We start from the raw sequence: 22,275 nt of genomic DNA, 5'->3' as shown, positions 1-22,275 counted from the left end.
TATCTGGTCTCTCAAGCTTACTTTAGAAATTGGACTCCTTACATATGATCTATTAATTTTGGCCCACCCTTGACAGTGAATGTCATGGAGAAGAACATGTCATTGATGTTCCTCATAACCATATGGAACTATTCTCTCAACCTGTTCAGAAATGCTGATTGTCCTTGTATCACTTTGAATGTAGCACACACTGACTGTGCCTAGATATTTCCCCAGTATATTCATTATATATTTTTTCTCTTTTAAACAGAACGCAAAATTTTGAATTTACTTGGTAGAATGCATGATCTTTTGGGGGGGAGGAGAGGTTCTTTTAAAACAAATAGTGGTAAGTGTTATAGAAAAATTAAGGATCTGACCAAAATGAGAAGGACTCCCAGGTTACATCTATAAAACAGAACATACCTTGAAATAAGCGATGCAATTTGAGCTATGCAAATGCATAGCTTATTTTGAGATAGTGCCCAATTTCAAAATAGGCTGTCTGAACAGTGCTAATTTCAAATTAGAGTGCTATTCTGATGAGTCCTTTAATCTCCATGCAAAAAGGTTTATGAGACGTTGGAATAACAAGCCTGTAATTTCGAATGTATTTAGAAGTAATGGGTTTGCTGTTAAGATGCGCAGAATGATATTTTGAGATAACGGACATTATCCTGAAATAGTGCCACTGTGTAGACGTACCCCTAGGGTACGTCTACACAGTAGTGTATACCTCGAAATAAGCTATGCAGTTTGAGCTACACAAATTGCATAGCTTATTTTGAAATTTGGTGCTGTCTACACAGCGCTGATTTCAAAATAAATTGCTATTCCAGCATCTTCTTTAATTCTCATGCAATGAGGCTTACAGGAAGCCAGAATAAGAATGTATTTCTAAATAACAGGCTTGCTGTTAAGATGCACAGAATGCACAGAAATAGCACCGCTGTGTAGATGTACACCTAGTGAGTCCACTGGACCCTGTCTTCCTAAACAATAATTCATTTTTAACTCTTGGTTAAAAGCTTGAGATAAGATTGTAAAGAAAAGGCTATCTTAAATGGTCTGTCAAGATGCAGGAATCTGTTTCAATAAGAAAAGCAAAAAGGTGAGCATTTCTACAGCAGTTCTTTAGTTCTTGATACATGAAAATATGCATGAGTGATATAATGTGGAAAAGAATAAACAATGATTGTAGATGTTCTTCTCCCTGATAAAGGATCTCATTTATGTATTTTTCATGTCCTCCATTACAGAATGTGGAGAGAAAAACAAACAAGCACCATTACGAGAAAAAAATGAGCATTCATTTGATGTATATTGTACAGCATATTGAATGTGTCAGCATACAAATTTATGGTACAGGCACTGACGTCTAAGACTCTTTGGGAAAAAAACCACTGCACTCTCTTTTACCTGTGTCATGAAGAATGAGGGTTTATTTCTACCATGCAAAAGTGAACCAAATAGCTATGAATGCTGAGATTCTGACTGTTCAACATAATTTAGGAGCTCCTTGGACCTCTTTCTACATGTTCTACTTGCACTACCAGTGTACACACGCTGCTGCTACTGCACCAGAGTCACACCATGCTGCTTAGTGTTTCTAAGATCATTACACAAATTAGTGCAATTTTACAAGTGACTTGCTCAGCACAGTTAAAAATCCATGCTACTAAATTGCAATAATTGGAAGTAAAAGGTCATTACAGCGGCAACACACAGAGCACTCTGTCAGCAAGTCCCATGAGAACGGTGCAGTTGATTTCGTAAGACCTTTGAGGGCAGGACCATTCCCTTCTGATTTGTCTGTAAAGAACCTGGCACACATCTTGTTCTATGAGAAGGCTAGCAAAAGAAGCTACTGTATATTTAATGTCTACCCTTTGGGGGACAAAACAGTTGATAGAAAGGGTTAGGTTGTAACCTTGCAAGCCAATCAATTCAAGAGGAGCTATGATAGGAGCTGTCGAGAGAGATGCCAACCATTTAAAGAGGAACTCAGGAACAGAACATGAGCCAGATCAGCTCTGTCACAGCATGGTCCCTGAATCCCCCATTATGTCAGGGAGTAATAAGTTTGCACTACTCCTTTCACTTACCTCTCTGCACTGGCCCAGCAGCAGGGGTAAGAGAAAAGGGATCCGCAAGCTCTGCTTACTCGCTGCTTCGTCTACCCTGCTGCATAGAAGGGCAAGCAGTTGCAGCCAAGTTGTCCTAGAGACCTTTAGTGTCTACAGTGCTGTGCATGCCATCCAGCTTGCACCAGTCATTCCCAGAGATTTCTCTACGTCCCATCACTGCTAAGCAGCTCTTCCTCCCAACCACCAAATAAGTTGCCTTAATTGTGACTCATTTTTCCATGTGATCTGCAAAGCCCAGAGAACCTAATGCTCCGCAGAAAAAACAGGCCACGTGTTCACAGATCAGTGGGGCAGTAACATAGTAAGTCAACCTCTGGGCTCTCTCTACTTGGCATGCCTCTGCTAACTGCTTGCCCTTCCCCCTATACACAACATCATCTCCCCCCAGTAAGGGGTGGAAAACACCAGGAGGACTTTGTTCTGACTAAGGCAGTGCTACCATGTACATAGACCTGCTTTGTTAGGAGACAGTGTAGTGTAGAGAACCTTGCAGCCCACTCTGCCTACACGCAAGTCCTATTTTCTTCAACTGTCTCCTTCAGCCTCTTTTGAATCAGATTTCTGGCATGCCCCAGCCCTCTTCTGGCTTCTTCCAGGATAGCCTCTCTGTATGCAGTGTCCTCCCAGTCCTTTAGGCCCCCAATTTTTCTTCATCCAAATCTCTGCTCGGAATGTGTGAGGCTTACATGAATCCATACCTGGTGCACCCCGACATAAAAAATAAATGGTGATGTAGAAAAGCCAAGCATTTTCCACTAGGTCTCCTGGTACATTTAACTTTAAATGTGGTGGTATTTAAAACTGTTAGGCATGGGCAATCTTTATATTTGTCTTATGCAACCCCTTAGTATATTACCAGCACTTTAAAAATAATTAAACATGCTGTCTTCCTCCACCTCTTCTCACTCCAACAGGAATCCCCAGACAGCTCGTGGAACCCCCATGAAATAGCATGACCATGGGAGTCTTTGGTAGCTTCAAAGTAGAGGATAGAGAAGAAATATACTATGGAACCTCCATGTTTTATGCTCAATTTCTGCTTGGTTTCGATCTCCTCCTCCAGTATAAATGGAGAGGGGGAAAGGCAGCCCAGAATTTGCTTGCATATTAATTGGGATTTTCTTATATCAGAGCATCAGTATATCTGCACTGCAATAGAACAGCTGGATTTTTTTCTCCTTTCAGGATATTTTCCGTCTTAGCTATTATTGATTACACTGGCATTTGAGGCCTGAGGCAATAATTAGCCGTCTTTGCAACTGGGAATAACAATTCTATTTTCTGGAACGCCTGCCAATTTCTCTGGCAAAAATTCAGCCCATTTAAAACATGGTGTACTCAATGACTGGTGTCTACAGCATGTTATAATACCAGAGGCACTAATTAACAATACAAATGGAAGGAACCAGACCAATAATTTCCATAGGTAGATCATTTTCCCCTTCTAGTGACAAAAAAAAAATGTTTGTTTCAAGCCATTAAACAAAAAATAAAGTCAAACTTTTCATGTTGTATCATCATGTTCCATGAGCCTGATCCAAAGCCCATTAAACTTATCACGAGTTCCGTACACAGTGCATTCACAAGATTTTGCTCAATAGGCCAGTAGATGGCAGGAAACGCGATCAATGGAAAGCAGATGGGGTTTTGTCATAATGGAATCCATGATGTTACACTTCACTATCATCCTGTTCCTCTTTCATTATATCTCACTCTTTCCGACAATAAAGGACAACTTATAGTTTTGGGAAAATATGTTAACCCAGGGATAGCCAATAAACCTGCCACCTGCCAGGGTTAGTGGCTGGTGGGCTGCCACCCCTATATTTACCTACCCTTCCCGGGTTTCAGGTGATTGGAGCACTCACCTTCGGATTGCTGTTCACAGCCAATGGAAATGGTGGGAAGTGGCATGGACTGGGACACTACTTCCTGCCATCCCCATTGGCTACGAACTGCAGCCAGCAATAGCTGCACTTGCCCAATACCTATGGAGGTGCAGGTAAATAGAGGTGGGGGCACTCCAGGGACTAACCCTGCAGACCGAATCCAGCCCATGGGCCGGAATTTGCCCACTCATGTGCTGACTTGTACTACATCCAGCCATGTGGAGAGCTCAAAGTTCTCCTTTCAGGCGGCTGTCCTTATATTTTTAGTCAGACTCTTTTATAACAAAAAAAAATATACAGGACTATGTAGCACTTTAAAGACTAACAAGATGGTTTATTAGGTGATGAGCTTTCATGAGCCAGACCCACTTGGCCCACGAAAGCTCATCACCTAATAAACCATCTTGTTAGTCTTTAAAGTGCTACATAGTCCCGTATTTTGTTTCAGCTACACCAGACTAACACGGCTACATTTCTATCACTCTTTTATAACAAGAGCTTGGAAGCTTACATTAACTTACTGTGTATGTTTATATTGCATGATTGGCCATGTCAAGAACCCCTTGTGCTAGGTGCTATGGAAGCACTGCAAGTGGCAGACACTACTCCAAAGAGCTTATAAATCTGGCTATACAGTTTACTTCAGGACGGGAATTCTTCTCCTTTTCAGGCTGTTCTAGTTTTATATGAGGCTGTTCTAGTTTATAGTTTTACTAACCAAACAGCTCCCCATGGAAGAGTACACAAAATTGGCCAGATTTACGTAACAGAAGAAAAGGAAAAGGATGCTCTTTCGCTCCTCTTCCCCTGACCATGAGGAGGGGCTGACCAATTTATAGTCTGACTTTTGACTTATTGTGACAAGTATACAGTTGTTAGACACCAGACATTTATGATCTCATGCAAGTAAAGTACGTTAATTTTTAATGAGAATACTCTGTACATATGGCCAAGGAACTTCTAAATATACAACACATGATCCCCTTTTCATGTTTCTATCACAAAAGGCATTAATTTTACATTGCCTACATAAAGAGTCTTTCAGAGGAAGCTTTCTTAATGATGTCCCTACTTTTATTTGAAATTCAATTATACCTTGGCTGGTATGACAACAGGAAATTAATACATTTAACACTTAGGCCATCTGCTCTTCAGTGCACACATTCAAATCTGGCTCTACTTATCCTTTTTGTAATGGTACCAAGCAGAAAGAATTCAGGTTTCAGCTAGTCTGGCTTCAGGTATCAAAGCTTTAATGTATAATCCAGCCTTCAGCTCCTTCCAAGTAACTAGAAATGAGAAACCTCTCAGCTAATATTCAACTTTCAACTCTGATTGCAGTCCTTCAGCAATTACAGCTTGTGGAATACACTTCACCATCAATTAAAACTCATTGCATGCCAGGGTAAATGAGTACAAATCAGACATCAGGAATGGTAACACACATAAACCTGTAGGGGAACATTTTAACCTCCCTGGACATTCAACAATGGATTTAAAAGTTGCCATCCTTTTGCAACCAATTACAGAGGGAGACAGCTGAACGGGAGTTCATTTACAAACTCAAAACTATCAGCTTAGGCTTGAATAAAGATCTTAACTGATTAGTGCACTACAAAGGCAATTGTTTTACCTTTGATATTCACATCTCCACGTGACACACGCTGACTTAATTAACTTCATTAACACTGGTCCTACAATTGAGAGGTAACTTCTTTTGCTGTTATATTGAGCCCGAACTCTGTAATTTCCACTCTAACTCATCTGGTAGAGTGGATTTTACCCACAAAAGCTCATGGCCTAATAAATTAATTAGTCTCTAAGTTCCACAGGACTGCTCATTATTTTAACCGGGAAGAGGTATATGACAGAAAAAAAGAGAGGTCTTATCCCAATGAACTTGGATTTAAGTAGACAGACCATGCAATGTGCATTGAGTCATCCATCAAAAGGAGCAGGTCTTAAGACTCTATGACCATGTCCCATTGCACAGGGCTATACCTTCACTGACTTTAACGGGGTTTTATGCAGTTGCTGGGTGGAGTAGAGAGAGGGCCTAGGATGCTGGCCTGAGAATAGGCCTGAGCTAAAGCAGTCAAAATTTTACAGCTATAAAGCAAAATTAAGTAGGGAGCAAAAGGCAAGCCTGGCTCTCGGAATCGGGCAAGAAGAGGACAGATATTCAAACACATACAAAACACATTCTACAAAGGTAACAGGAACACATTGAGTCTGCAGATGTATTGGGAAGTTCAGTCAGATCCTGTTGTATAGGCTATTTGGCTAGAATCAGGACAATATGCAGAAATAACACATACAGCCAAACATCTGTCATTGGGGTTAGCCCATGCAGGATCAGGGATTTTGTTTAGTGGGGTGTCCCTACTTCAATGGGACAGTAAGTGACCATTTAGGAATGTTATAGAAGAAATGAGTCTGAAGAACTCTGAGCAAGCTTAGCTAGCAGTTTACTGTCATTTAACATGGTCCTTCTGTCTGAAGCATTGCTGAAATGTGCTTTTTTAGCCCCCATATTGTCTGTCTAGCCCAAGGAGGATCAGTCCAGAAGCCTTGAGGAAAGATTCTTCCAGACCATGGAATCTATCCCTAGGTTTGGTTTGCCAGATTCTTTTCTGGTACAATGTCATTGACACAAATAGAATTCCATAGCAGATGATTTGGGCCAAATGTGCCTCTGTAATTATGCACCACACAGGGGAACTACATATCTTGACCAGAGTGGTAAATGACTGATTTATTTTAGTCTCCCTTCTAAACTCTAGTTTAAATGTGGATTTGTGTTCAAAAAACCAAAGATCAAATGTTCTGATTAAGCTGAGCATTCGATTATGTCTAGCCAATCCCTCTTTCCCATACTCGTGCTTGAAAACATGAAGGAACACAAAACATCACTGCTTGAGAGACTGCTTTACTCACCCCTTTCTGCATGATATATCTAGGAAAGAATAGCTAGATTATGGGCAGGAACTGCCGAAAGGTATGGCGAAGGACCTCTCAAGTCAAATCAAGCATTCTTATTATCTTAACAAGGATGAGTGGATTAACAGGAAGTAATTACAGTAAAACAAGGCCTTCAGATGTGGGTCCTTTGCTGCCCCTGTCCCCGGGCCAGTCATTTACTACGAGTTCAACCTCTCTAGTCTGGAATTCTCTGGTTTGGCAACATCTATGATCCATCATGATTTAGGTTTGGTCAAGTTACTGCAGTCCCATTAAGTTTTACAGCCACCAATCCTGCTTCTCAGAGTTCTGTGCACTTATTTAGCTCTAAATTACCCCTAAATGTTTTCTAAAAGCCCAGTAAGCAGTGGAAATGTTGGTGATTCTACTAAACAATATTGACAAATTGTGGTTCAACAAATTCTCTGATTCGGCACCACTCATGTCCCAAAGGTGCCAAACTAGAGAGGTTCAACCCATATACATAGGAAACAAGGGAATAGGCACATACTTATGTCCAATTGGCGTAAATGGAATTTAAGCATACGCTTAAGTGTTTTTTGGGAAACTAGGCATTCTAATTTTTCCAGCATCTAAGGTAGAATTTTCAACAGTGGTGAGATTTGACTGTGCTTTGCTACCACTGTATTTAATAGTGAGGCTCCCATGAACTTCAATTGGAGGAGACCTATACCACCCTAGAGCTCTACATTCTGTGGAACTAACCATGAAAAAGAGATTTCCTAGGATGCTGGTATTTGACTTGTTGATAAGAACATAAGAATGGCCATACTGGGTCAGACCAAAGGTTCATCTAGCTCAATATCCTGTCTGATGACATTGGCCAATGCCAGATGCCCCAGAGGGATTGAAAAGATCAGATAATCAACAAGTGATCCCTATCCTGTCATCAGTTTCCAACTTCTGACAAACAGAGGCTAGGGACACCATTCCTACCTATCCTGGCTAATAGCCATTGATGGACCTAACATGCATGGATTTATATAGCTCTTTTTTGAGCCCTGTTATAGTCCTAGTCCTCACATCTGCTGTCAAGGAGTTCCACAGGTTCCTTTTATGAAGAACTTTCTTTTATTTTAAACCTGCTGCCAATTAATTTCATTTGGTGACTCCTAGTTCTTATATTATAGGAACAAGTAAATAACTTTTCTTAATTCACTTTTTAAATCTCAGTCATTATTTTAATATACATCTATCATATCCCCCCCTTAGTCTCCTCTTTTTTAAGCTGAAAAGTCCCAGGCTCTCTCATCTCTCTTCATTTGAGACCTGTTCCAAACCTCTAATCATTTTGTTGCCCTTTTCTGAACCTTTTCCAATACCAATATATCTTTTTTGAGATGAGGTGACCACATCTGTATGCAGTATTCAAGGTGTGGGTATACCATGGTTTTTTATAAAGGCAATGATATAGTCCTAACATTCTGTTTGCTTTTTTGACAGCCACTCCCCATTGAGTGGATGTTTTCCATGAACTATCCACAATGACTCCAAGATCTTTCTTGGAGTGGTTGTAGCTAAATTAGTCTCCATCATATTGTATGTATAGTTGGGATTATTCTTTCCAATGTTCATTACTCTACATTCATCAACATTACATTTCATTTGTGATTTTGTTTCCCAATCCCTTCATTTGGTTAGATCTTTTTGAAGTTCTTCACTGTATACTTATGCTCTCTCTATTGTGCTGACACGCACACTCAGGAAATAAAAAGTGCTGTTTTCTTCTTAAAATTACACCAAATTAGCACATTTAGTGGTTGATTGGCAACACTCAACTTTTTTACCTCGCAGCACTCTGAAGTGTAAATTCATCATTTTGTAAATCCACTCTGAATGCACCTTATGTACGAAATGCAAACAACATCTAGACATAAATCATATGAAAGGGGAAAATGCAATTCTCTTTTAATGGATATTGAATCCTACATAGTCATTTTTAACTTTTATTGTAGAATTATGACATATGAAGAGCCACCTTTAAGATAGCTAAATATAGTTTCTAAAATAAAATGGTCTAGTCATTTTCTTTGCAACATTCCATCCTGAACTGCATGTGGTTTAAATAGGAGATATGTAAACATATTGATGCAATTTCTATGTAAATCATTTAACAGTGCTTCACCATTTTAGCACAACCGCAGTGCGACCGAAATTGCAAAATGCTAATTAGATAATCACTAGTTGAAGAAGATAATTCCATTTATTATGCAAGGATCAGGAACAACACACAATACAATCTGCAGAAGTATTTGAAATCAATATCCCCTGGAGGAATGGAATACCTTCAAGAGCAATTTCTTCTCATACCTCATACTTGGTGCTGGGGCAAGTTTTATTTTTGGCCGAATTACATGGCATACTTTATTTGGAGGATTTACTGATATTGTTATGGTGCTTCAGATATATTCAAAAACACATCACTTTTTAGATTTATTCTCCTGTGGTTTTTTTCCCCTCCATATTAGCTTCCATCTCTACTGTGTGCATTAATAAACCATTCACAGCATTAAAGCTTGGTGATGAATCATCCGACTAACGGCCAGACATTCCATGGTTTCTATTCTAAAATCTTTGTTGTTCATCTTTTTTTGGGGGGGCGGGCATGTTTTCAGCCTTGCTTTAAGGTTTCCTGCTTTTTAGTCATTCTGACTGAGTTATTCTGCGAATTACAGAGTTTCCAATTTAACCAGGCATCATCCATCTTCTTTCACAGTCAGATTTGCCTAGGTAGCCAGTTATTCACAGCGAACTCATACCGTTACTTCAGATCTTATGTCCCAAATTCAATTTCTGTGGATCATGTTGGAAATGCATAGTAAAGACAGCAGTAATGTTATGATGAAGCTGTTTCACTCTGTTATTACAGTAATGATGGCCTAATCTATTCAATAGGGTTGCCTATTTTGGTCTTAGTCGCAATGCTTTCTCTGCACATCTTTCCTGCTCACCTAGCAGAAATCCCTCCATTTTATTTAGAAAACAATCAAGCCCTAATATTGTAGGTCATAAACCAACTACTAGCTATTCAAGTGTCAGAAGAAAATCCATGGGAACATGTTGTACATAAGGGTCTGCTGCAGGGTTGCTTGTATGCACCTTCCTTTGAAGCAGCTGATACTACCCATCTTGAGACAAAATACTGGTCTCACCTAGGATAGCAACTGCCATTTCTCTAGGAAAAGAATCCAAAGCATCTTGTTTTCTTGAAATTTCAGGGGGACCAATCCAGTATCCATTGAAGACAATGAGAGACCTAACATCGGCAGAGTTGTGCACAAGATTGGACCCTGAGATATGTCGGCTTTGCAATGAAAGACACAGGTTGGTGGGGCTAACAGTCTGTTTATGGTGTAGACATTGAGGGCTGGCCTGAGATAAGGCTCTTGGACACTGTAGGGTAGAAATTTCAGAGGTACACTACAATTGAAAACATCCCCCCTAGCCCAAGTCCAGGTCAGCTGACATGGGTTAGCCATGTGTGTTGTGCAGTGTAGACATAACCTTAGACTGGTAGGATCCACTGAAACAGATATCTTGTTCATTTTCTATTCTTTAGTTTTAAATCTTTGCCATTCCACTTATTTATTTCTTCATAGTTATCCTACTAACACCCACTGACCCTCCACTGTGACTTCCATCCTAAAAGTGTAACATCTAGGAAGTAGTAGAAATGATTATTATGAGATCATTCTGAGTCTGTTAGTTGCAGAGACTCTATCTTTGGGAAAATGATAGCAATAAAGACAGCATGGATTATTAAAGACAGAGATGCAAGCAACCAGCTAAGAGTTAAGCTACAGATGTCAGTTTGAGTGATAAACTCGATCATTTATTTTAGATAATGTCGATGCTTTTGCTTATTGTCCTCTACGTCTTGCTATGTAAGATACATTTAATATAAACAACTGTCTTGTGCTTCTATCCAAAGATAAAAGATAAAATCCAAAACCAAATATGGCTGGATTATGGTCTAAGTACGCATTATCCCGATTAAGTCAACATTTACATCCACTAATTATTTACAAATTAAAAAACAAAGCAAAGATCAGAAAGAATGGATGTATGGAGATCAGAAAGAATCTTTTTGCTTAAAACATTCTTCAATAATGAAAACTTGAGAGATTTGGAACATAAAATGCAAATTCTTTCCATAACTTTGACATGCACAATGTACTGGAACCAAGTTCATTCATTCTCCTATACAGAAGATAAACATATTTGCAGGGGGCACATGCATAAATCTTTCGGCTTGTTCCCAGGTCTAATATACCTGCATCACTCCTGATTTTTATGTTTGCAAAGGGCTCTCAGAAACTCTATGAATTAGGCAGATATTCTGAATTGACTCCTAACGTTATTTAAGGTCTGTCCCTTTGAGGAGCTGAGTGTTTCCTTCTCATAAAATACGTGATCACTTTTGTGGTCCAGTCCTGCTTCAGAAGAATGCCCACTGAGTTCACAGCAAGTTTTCCTGGATTAAGTTTTCCCAAGATTGGGAAAATTTTTAAAAAGGTAATATGTCTGAAAAAAATCTCAGCTTCTACCCATCTTTGTCTGTATACAGGAATCACCTCATTTGAGTAATGAAGCCCTCCCAAACTCATGCTGTAAAAATTGTTATACTCCAGAATACCATCATGTGTTTTCTTGCCCTCATGTTTAGAAATAGTTTACTTACTAAAAAGACTAGAAAACTGCCTAAAGTGCTGGAAGAGTCATAGAATAAGGTTGGAAGGGACTATCAAATCATCTAGTGTACCATAGGCTACAACCAGCATCAACACTCATACACTAAACCCAAGTTGCTCATGACTATGAATTCCCTGTTCTCATTTTTCTCCATCTCAGCAAGTAACCAGTGTTTTAGCAAAATGTATGAAAAAGGAGAAGGTAAATGGATCAGTCTAACTCTTACAAGCACAAGTTAATTAAGCCGTTGAACAGTCTAGGGAGGCACTGCATACTAATTTAAGCACTGAGTATGCAATTTCTGCAATGAATCCTGAAGCATATTCTAGAACAAGTAATGTAGAATGATTTAAGATTCTGTCAGTATCTGGCGTCTTGCCGTGTTATAATGAGTTGGTTGAAGATCATATTTTCTCTCTAGTGACCAGAATATTCAAATTGTAGTTTGCTTGGAAGAAATATGCGTAGGTAAGCTAAGAGGGAAATTAAAAATATGATTAAGCTATTATTTTTTGCTGACTGAAGATATATATTGGCAAGCAAGACATTTAAAATATAATTTGATCACATAGCTTAGATTTGAAGACAGGACCCTTTTTAAAAGAATAGTGATTCCCACAAGTCTAGTGTTATATCGATAGCTAGAAAGGCTAGTCACTGTGTTCATAGAATTCTGGATCAAACTATAACTTAACGTCTTGCCCCACCATAAGTAGTACAAATAACTTTTGTTTTTAGAGTATCTGTATAGAGAATTGATTCACCATATTCTATACTAGGCTTGCATTCAATTCCCAGCTTTATTGATGTAACTACCTATGCTTCTTATTCCAAGGAAGAGTCTATCATAATAAATATGTACCACTGGGGGTTAAAAGCAACATCAGGCCTTTTATTGCTGCGGAACAGAATTAAAATGGGGAATTTGTCCTTCTCTTAACATCTGTAGACTTGAGGAATTTCTGATACATGCACTTAATCTTCTTATCTAAATTGTAAATTTTACACACACACCAGGATGACAGAATGCCCTCTCAAAAGCTACTTCTATAATCTTTGACTATTCGTTATAAAAAGCAACTGGTAGCTTCTCATTGAAAGGTGATGTTTATTAGTGCCAGCTAACAGTTAACTGCAGGAGTTTTTCATCAATGGAGAAAGTAGTAAGGCTTTCCAAAGTACTCAGTGTTTTGTTTTTCCTCCCCTAGACATCAGAAATATGTCTGATTTATTAGCCTTTTAATATTTGTCAATCACTTATATGTCTCCTGGGCTTTCAAGACTTCTGGATTAAAGAACCTGTCTTCTCAAATCTTTGTGTAGCACCTAGAAGAATGGGTCCCAAGTTCTGATGAAGTTCTGTGGAAGCTACTGCAGTACAAAGAAGTGAACAATACAGAATGTTTGTTGAGGTCCCGTTCAGTATAACCAGGAGTCAGCAGTTCCATAACTTTTGATAAGCAAAGCTATTTTGGATAGTGTCTGTGAGCTCATAGACAGGAAGAAAAGGATGGATTTTAGAGTATGATGGGACAGATTTAGAGAGAAAGCAACTTTCAGCTAGAACTGAACAGCAGCAAGCAAGCAGAGATGATGATGGTTGCTTTCACCCAGTTATTTCAGCTAAACTCCCTCCTACAAAGATGACTTTCATTCAGACAGGATTCTGCAGTCTTCCTTATCCTCCTGCAGGTTTGGTTGAAGCTGGAATTGGAGGAAAGGAGCACTGTTTGTCTCCTCCTTACTAGAAATGCTTTGACTCCTTTGATGGAATTTTGGTCTCCACTCAAGCCAATGAGTTTTGTCATGGATTTCAATGGAGACTGAACATTCTGACAGGGCATAGACATGGATGAAGCTTCCCATAGTGACCAGTGCCTTAGAGTTGTGGTGTCCAACATGGCACCTAAAAATGGACATCGACTGTTAAAAATCGAGCCCCTTCCTAGGTGTCGCTAGTCATGTACCCACATTTAAATCACTTCTGGAAATCTTGGCTAGAGGTGCAAAAATGAGACTTCACTCCTCAAAATACAAAGAAGGAAGTTCTCAGTCTCTTTTGGTGCCTCTTTCTGGAGCTTATGAAATTAACAATTGCAAGCTCAAAGAAAAGACTTCACTCAGGTTTCTGTAACTTAAAAAACAAACAGCTTCTTCCAACAAGGCAAAGTATGGATTTCTCATGCTGATCTTAGTGCTTGAAAATAAACCAGTTTGCATTATCTATGCCAACAGCTCTAAACAGCTGAAAATACATTTTACTCCCACATCCATGTGTCATAAAAAAACATTCAGCTGGTTTTGTATTATCAAACTTTCCAAAGCAAATCTGTAGAGACCAAGCAAGTGAAAATTCATCTCAAAGAGTAACTTTGAGGAAAGTATAATTACAAGTCATTGAAAATAGAAGTTTGAAGTGAAAGTACCTCAGCAACTATAGCATTATTTTTATGATGGTAAAATTTTCACAATACTAATGACACTAAATCAGAGGCACTTATGCAGGGACAAATCCGGCACAGACTTAAATCAGAGAGATTGCAAGAGCAATATGCAACTGAAAATATTATTTTCTTGTTTTGCTTTTGAAATAGAGACATATGTGATAAAAAAACCCACCAGAATAATATAAGGGCAATTATCAGAAGTGGTAGATCATAACTGAATGGGAATTTTAGGCATTCAGCCCCCCTGAAACACAAATGACAAAAGGTGTAATCATGTAGGTGTTGAGCAGCTGCTGAGAAGTCTGGAATGTGGTCATGTGGTATAATCGTTTCCAACAATAATTTGTACCTTGTAGTTTTTCTTATTAAAATAAATCATTTACTGTCATTGAAAGCCGTGCAATGAAAGTGCTTTCTAACGGGTTTCCTCAATGAAGGAAAATGTCACATGCTAAGAAGAGGATGTCACATTAAGACACCAACTGCGAACAAGACAGTATCTCAGTCTCTCTTGCTTTGTATACTGTGCTGTCATTGGCTGCCAGGACAAAGTGAAGGCAAAAATGGGTTATAAAAAGGCTGTCATTTTACAATGGGCATTAGAACTGGGTGAAATGTGCCTTCTCTTGCCCCCTCCCGTACCCTCCAATGGAAAAATTGAAATGGAGACTCAGGGTCAGTCTTTAATAGCTTCTAAACAGCTCAATGTCACTTTGAATGATTCGATATACTACATAGCTACTTAAGGGCTAAATACTCTGAGATGCTGTGTACCTGCTAAGCATCTGCAATTTTCCTTTACTTTCAATTGGCAATGTGGTTTGCTTTAAAAACAGTTTGCTTCTTTGATCCTTCCAGGAGCTAATAGATTCTGATGTGCAGAGCCATACTAAGGTCATTAGTGACATTATTGCCCTGGGCTACAGGGTGGGATGTTTTTAAGCATTTGTAACAGAGTTTAGCTTGCGGCAATTCCACAAAATCTCCATCTGCTGCCATTCTTTTTTCAAGTGACAGAGGAATTGCTAACAGTACTGAGAAATTAGTGCACAGTTTCCCTTAGTCATGCAATTCTCTGTCCAGCAATGGATGACATGGTTAGTCCTGGTTTTCTAACTCAGCAGTGCTTCTTGGGGTGTGATACAGTGTTTCTCGTGGACAATGCGTCTAATGCCATTGTAGAGCTACACCTAGCAGGCACCAAACATCTAGGGAATCTGAGAAACCTCTCAGATACTTGGTCACACTGCAGCTATATGTCAGGGATGAAGTCAACACATCATTCAGCCTGATGTATATTTTGTTGTACCAGGAAAAGGGCGGAAATTATTCATAGGGGCCTGCTGTAATTTTATCAATCCAACAGCTTCTCAGTCCACCTCATGCATACACAATGGATTTGTATTACAAAGAAGGGGCAGAGACTCAGAGGAGACAATCCTTGCTACACCAAGATAATTAACAAGCACTAATAAGCTGTCATCTAACAGGTACAATCTTAATTGGTTATTTTAATTTCATTTCTTCTTCCCTTTCTTTGCAGCAGTGGCCCACTCCTCCTCCCTCCCACCCCAAATTCATGAGAGGTATGCTCAGAACAGATTAGGGCCTTTCCTATATATGGCCTCATTTGCAAAGCCCACAAATTCCCAGGAATTTCAATGAGAGGCAGATGCTTTGCACCACTGCCAAAAGACAAGTCTGTCCAATTACTGCTCTCCCTAATGTAGGGATTCTCATTAACTTTACTTTTTCTTATTTACAATAGAAAATTTACAGTTCACAGCCTTGTGTATGAGCCACAACAGACGTTGAGCCCTCTGGCTTATCTCTTCCTTCTTTGGGGGAACATGTGTCAACTCAGATTTTCTGAGGAGGGAGAAAGTCCTCTGTCACTTGGGCTTTGATGGTGGTGTCTCAAACACCTAAACCTCCCTGTCATTGTTCAAAGAAATACAAAACAATTCTGAATGCCTCCTTTGCTAATCCCCCTGAGTCTCTCTTTCCATCAGCCACTCTGGAAACAGAGGGAATTCTGAAGGACATTCTTTCATTGCTATCACACCCCCAGTGACTGAATTTCATTGTGTCCTTGAATTAATTACAGGACCTCGCTCTTCGTGCTGCTTCATAACTGTCATCTGGGAGCAAATCAGCACTACCTAGGGGTGGTTTTATTAATACTGTTAATTAAGTTATAGTACAATTAAACACCTTAACTGGGAGTACTTCCATTTACTTTTTAAAGGGGGATTGTAAGTAATCCAGTTGACTTATATGTCTGCTTTAGTGCTGGAACCTAAGTACCTGAGAAATCCCCTTGGACTATTCCTATGTTTAAAGTGACGCAGGTATTTCACTAATGTGCCAATCCATCAAAAGCACTGACAATGATTTATTCCTTCATTGTGATTGCAGTAAAGTTGTGATAAAATCCAGCTCATATAATGTACCTTCCAGTCGTGACAGGCCCAGTCGTGAGGTACCTAGGCCCAGATCCACAAAGGGACTACTTGTAGTAATAGCAATAAACAAACTCCAAGGAACAGCGGGGTTCACAAAACCTAGTTGTTGCCTAAGCTCCCAGTACTACAAATTGCGAGAGAAAGGATGGGACCCACAAAAGCTACAGAAAGGCAGTTCCCCTTAACTAGCCAATAGGAGTTACCAAAGGGGAAGGGAGTGTCAGCCGATGGTCAGGGCAGTGTGTGTGTGTGTGTGTGTGTGTGTTACACCTGAGTCTTCAACTGCTGGGACACAAGGTCCCGTTGCAGAGGGCAGCCTTAGGGAAGACCAACGGGTGCCCTGAGAAGTTTAACGTCCATGTCTTTGACCGCTAGGATCAGGTCCCCTCGCGGTGGGCAGCCAACAGCCCAGAGTTTATAGGGAAAACTTATTACACCTCAGATTTTGACTGCTAGGATACATGATCCCTTCGCAGCGGGCAGCCTAGGGAAGACTAAGAAATGCCCCTACGGATCTGTCCTCTGGAAGCGACACGATCCAAATGCCCAGCTCTGCCTGTATCTGTCCCTTATGACCAGCTGGAGTTCTTTTAAATTGTGCTTGGTTCTGTTACAGCAACTGAAGGAGTCAGGTTAAAGCTTAAACAGTTAGGCTATGTCTAGACTGGCATGATTTTCCAGAAATGCTTTTAACAGAAAAGTTTTCCGTTAAAAGCATTTTCAGAAAAGAGCGTCTAGATTGGCACGGATGCTTTTCCACAAAAGCACTTTTTGCGGAAAAGCGTCTGTGCCAATCTTGACACGCTTTTCCGCAAAAAAGCCCCGATCGCCATTTTCGCGATTGGGGCTTTTTTGCAGAAAACAAAGCTGAGCTGTCTACACTGGCCCTTTTGCGCAAAAGGACTTTTGGCCGAACGGGAGCAGCATAGTATTTCCTCAAAAAGCTCTGATTTCTTACAGTAGGAAGTCAGTGCTTTTGCAGAAATTCAAGCGGCCAGTTTTGACAGCTGGCAAGTTTTTCCGGAAAAGCGGCTGATTTTCCGGAAAAACTGGCAAGTCTAGACACAGCCTTACAGGTTTATTAAAGAAGCTTATAAATCATATGGTTACAATGGCTACTGCTCTATTTCTTAACTGCTAGCAAATATGGATCTTAAAAGTGGTTACAAAGAAAATAAAGATAGAAAATAGAAATAATGGTACCAAGTCACAGCTTAATCTTTAAAGAGCTCTAAGTCTATGTGTACACTTAAGACAAAGGACACATACAGGTACAATTTTTACCCCCTTCTGTGCCTCTCGACTTCAGCATATCAGGCCAGGGCCAGTCCCTCAATTGCTAGGAAAGACGAATATGGGGTGGGCGTCCCTGTGGAACCTCGGGAGGCCAATCACCAAACCCGACCAGCAGATAGATGGTAGATTGAAACCCAGAGTAAGTGTGCTGCTGGACCCATCTTTATACCCATAGTCGCCCGAATCCTCTTTCTTATATAAGATGCAAAATTGTGTTGGTCCGTCTTTGTGACGCCAGTTCTTACAAGGGAGTTTCAACTTAATTTACACTTGTAAGAGAGATAACTAAATTACGAGTACTGGACATTCTTTATTGGGCAGGAGATTCCTCCCCCCGGACGAGTGTGTGTGATCATATCAGTATAGGTTTCAGTCAAGGGCACTCCTTGGCAGCCTCTTGGTCAGCGATTGGCGTATCTCTGCTTACAGCCATCCAGGGTCACAGCAGCCAGCATATCCGGGCCTCCTGTCAAGGCTTCAAAGACTATGCTGATTTTACTGCTCTGTGTGCCCTGTATGCTCCAGGCAAGCAAAAAATTGATGTTACAGGGAGGGGGTTCCTGTCTGGCTACTGGGAGAAAGAGTCCTGAATCCTGCCTCTGTTACAGAGATTGGTGCCTGTCTATCTCTGCTTGTCATACACAGCCACGACCTGCCTCCTAGAGTTAGGAAGTTTATGTCCCTAAACCATACTTGCAAGATGGCAGAAGAGGGGGAGATGATGGTGAATGTTTCTTTTAGCCACATACTCAGAGCATTTCGAGGGGTGGGACCATCCTGCCCTGTTAAGCAAACGAGAACTTGACTTTGGAACATGAGTCTCCTACTGTTCCAGAAAAAAAAATACTCTAGTTACTGAGCTAAAAGTTAAGTCAGCCTCCCCTTAAGGCTGACTTTTGAGTGATGACTGATATGATACACATATTCCAAACAAGCCTTCTGGAGAAGGCCATAGATTCTCCTTCACCTATTTCCCTTAGTTGAGGATCACATTAAGCAATCCATGTAGGGCTGTGGACAGAATTGTTCAGCCTTGTGCAAGATGGGGGCGGGGCCTCAGGAAGAAGGGGTGGGGCTGTGGGCTAGTCTTCCCCAGCCAGCCCTACAGTACTACCCAGTCCACACTGTGAGGAGCTCCAGCAATGATTTAAAGGGCCCAAGGCTCTTCCCACAGCAGCAGTGGCCAGGAAGCTCCAGGCCCATTTAAATCACCAGGCCCCAGGCAACTGCCCTCCATCCCCATCAACAGCCCTATGTGCAGGTGTCTAGATACAGAAACTTAAGTGCCTTCGTGTGGGGGGTTCGGGGTGCGATCACCCCCTCCCAGTTCGAGACGGGGGTTCGGCGGACCCCTTTGCCTCCTTTGGTTTGTCTCACGGCCGGGCTCCTGGCCGGAAGCCAGGGCGATCGGGTGAGATCACCCCCCTCCCTGGAAGGAGGGGGGGGTCTGCGGACCCAGTAATTGTTACCTGTCCCTGCGGGGGGGTCACGCCCCTTAGCCCAACCCTACTTCCCGGGGGTGCGGGGCTTGGCTCAGTCGCCCACCTACACCGGCGTTGCTCGGAGCTGGATGCTCCTCTGGTGGATGGGGACCTGGTCCCGCCCTCTCTCCGGGTCCCAGCCCAGGGCCCTAAGCGTCGGGGCTTGCTCGCGCCCCAACGCGGTAGACGGGGGTCACTCCTGCCGTAACCCGTCTACCCACGGGTGCCAGAAGGCTTCCGCCCCGGGCTGCTTCCTCCCTTCACCCCACACCCTCGGACGATCCGTCCATTGGCCCGGCTTACCGTGCCTCAGTTGGAGGGGTCGGGTGTTGGTCCGTGTCGAGCCCGGGAGCCAATCGTCCGCCCTGTCTTCTCGCCCGGCTGAGCCGCTCCCTCCGTGGGCGTCGCGTACTGTCCGGGTCACTACTGGAGCCCGGGCTAGCGGCCCGTCTATGCTGGGGGCTGGCCTGGGATCCCTGAGCGCGGGGTTGCACCACCAGCCGTGGTCGGGTGCGTCCCTGGTCCGTCCTGGGATGTGGCCTATCGCCTGCTCCCCAGGAGGAGAGCCCTCTTCCCTGTGCCAGTGGGGCGTTTTAAACTGCCCCGTCGGCCCTGACGTCAGCCACCGGCCCCGCCCCCTTGCTGACGCGGCCGGCGTGTTGGCGGCGTCCCGAGCGGCGCTCGCGGCCCCTCCCCCTGACGCTCCAGGGTGGGGGCTGTCTGCCTCGCGTCGGCGCAGCCGCGGAGGCAGATTCCGGCTTCCGCCACTACCGCCACGGCCGCGGCCTCGGCGCCGCTGCGCTCCGCCTGCCACCGCGCGAGTCCCCCAGGCGGCCGGACCCCCAGGAGTGCGGGTCCGCGGCGGCCCGTCACACTTGGGAACTTAGACAATTAAAACACTGAGTGAGTATAGGCAGTGACAGAGCAGCAGTGAAGTAGATTGTCACGGAGCCTGGAACAGGAATCTAGACAATTAGCTATCTTTGTGGACCTGGTCTCAAGAAACCTATGATCCCAATGACTTGGATAGTTGGCTGGTGTACAAAACATGCTCAGCATCTCTCAATCTGATTACACTAAAATTTGATACCCACAAATGTACAACAGGGCATGTCCTTTAAAGAGCCACTTGAACACCTAGCTGTACTTAGATTTGTTCACGGTTCTTCTTGGGAAATGTAGCCAGTGTAGAAAAGGCTGTTGCTATACTTATGTTGCTGCATATAACTATTGTTTATGGTGTTGTTATGGTGATATACATCACTCCCAGTTTCCATTGTGAGAGACATTTAGAAGAGAAACTAGAAAAGACATTGATCTCATCTGTACTGCCTGGAGCTTCGGAGCTTTGGGACCTTGAAAACAACACTTGTTCAATTGTTTAATTTTAGTTCATATATTTTCTTCTAAGCAAAGCAATAAAAGCAATGTGTTAATATTTCATATAAGCAAGGACAGTCACAGGACTAGAATTTTACATTTCCTAGGCTGGAATATGACACATAATGTGACACTCAGTAAAACTAAGCTGGTAGTAGGGACTAAGGCACTACACAGCTTGAATACCCTAAAGATCAAGAAATGGAGAGTCAGAATTCCTGGTCTCAGATTCTCACACGTACCTAGTTGGTCTTGAACAGGTCCATTAAACTTCCAGGGTCAAATTAAGCTGTGGAGATGGTGAACTGACTCCATATACCTACCCCCCCCCAATCTGCTCACCAGCAAAACAGGTCGAACACTGCATTATGCTGCTGGTAAAGGTTTTCTTAAGGTCTGTGAAGTGCATGGAGACAAGTTCTATGGTAGGATGAGGGTCTTCCTGACTTAAACAGTCATGCCTCTCAGATGGCAAAGACCCAAATGTGGGACTAGGGGTGTGACAGACCCAAAACGAGAGACACACAAACAGTTACTCAAGATGACAACCTGCTGCGGAGTTTCTTCCTTCTGCATAAATAAATCACTTTGAGGCACAGTGATACTGTTTACTCATCTGTAAAATGGAATTAGTCTCTCTCTCGTTGTCTGCCTATGTCTGTTTAGGCTGATCTCAGAGGCAATTGTATATGAGGGGAACAACTATGAAACTTGTATCAAGAGCTAGATTTAGAACACTGCACCTCCCCATTCAAACGCTGGGGGTTCAAATATATATTTTCATTATCTTCTACTATATATTAGAGAGAGTTTGTGTGTCCGCATGTTCATCTGTGAGTCCATTTGTTTAAGAAGTTCTCCTAAACAGAAAGCGGTGGGATCACCAAACTTGGTATTCAGCTTCTTCTTATAATTGAAAGCAAGGCAAGGGTTTGGTTGTGCCAGGACAATGGGATGTGCCTAGAGTTTGATTGTTTCCCATAAAATGGAAAGGGAGAAGTCTGGTAGGAGGGACAGTTATACTGTATAATGACCACAAGGGGATCAGCAAGGGTCAGAGATGGTGATCAGAACAGCTATAAACCAACTGGGCCAATAGGGGGCCAGGGTGGAGAAAGGGACAGCTTTCTACTATCGATTTCAGAGAGTTTTTGTCTGTCTCTCCCCCAGCCTGGAGACATGTACCCCACCCTGGCTGTCCCTGCTGCAGTTGCAGCAGCCATGAAGAGGTACTTCTCACCTGGCCCCAAGCTACTTCTGAGAGAGCTGGGGTTGTCCTCTCTCCCCTGGGCAGCCTGCATACTGAACCTCTCATCCCCAGGTCCATTCCAGAACAATGATTTAAATGAAGAAAAACAAAACTTATTTGTGTTAAGGACCCAAGCAACATAGGGTAAATCTTCTAGCAATTGTATAATGACAGTGCCTAGAGGTCTCTTATGACATGTACAATGCAATAGAGTTTGATCACAGATAGAGTCTCTGGGTGCAAATGCAATACAATGAATTATACTGCA

General features: G+C 42.0%; 1 long non-coding RNA gene across 1 annotated transcript in view; it reads right to left on the bottom strand.

Moving 5' to 3' along the window:
- The window catches only part of LOC142831300 (uncharacterized), a 152,618-nt gene extending 132,068 nt beyond the window's left edge, over window positions 1-20,550 (bottom strand). The window contains exon 1 of the long non-coding RNA XR_012907023.1: window positions 19,682-20,550. This is a non-coding gene — a long non-coding RNA (uncharacterized LOC142831300). The remainder of the gene's footprint in view (window positions 1-19,681) is intronic.
- Between the last annotated feature and the right edge of the window lie 1,725 nt (window positions 20,551-22,275).

The sequence above is a fragment of the Pelodiscus sinensis genome, chromosome 13, assembly GCF_049634645.1.
Source record: "Pelodiscus sinensis isolate JC-2024 chromosome 13, ASM4963464v1, whole genome shotgun sequence".
NCBI lineage: Eukaryota > Metazoa > Chordata > Testudines > Trionychidae > Pelodiscus > Pelodiscus sinensis.
Note: the sequence above shows the minus strand (reverse complement) of the source record. Positions and strands in the feature narration are given on the sequence as shown.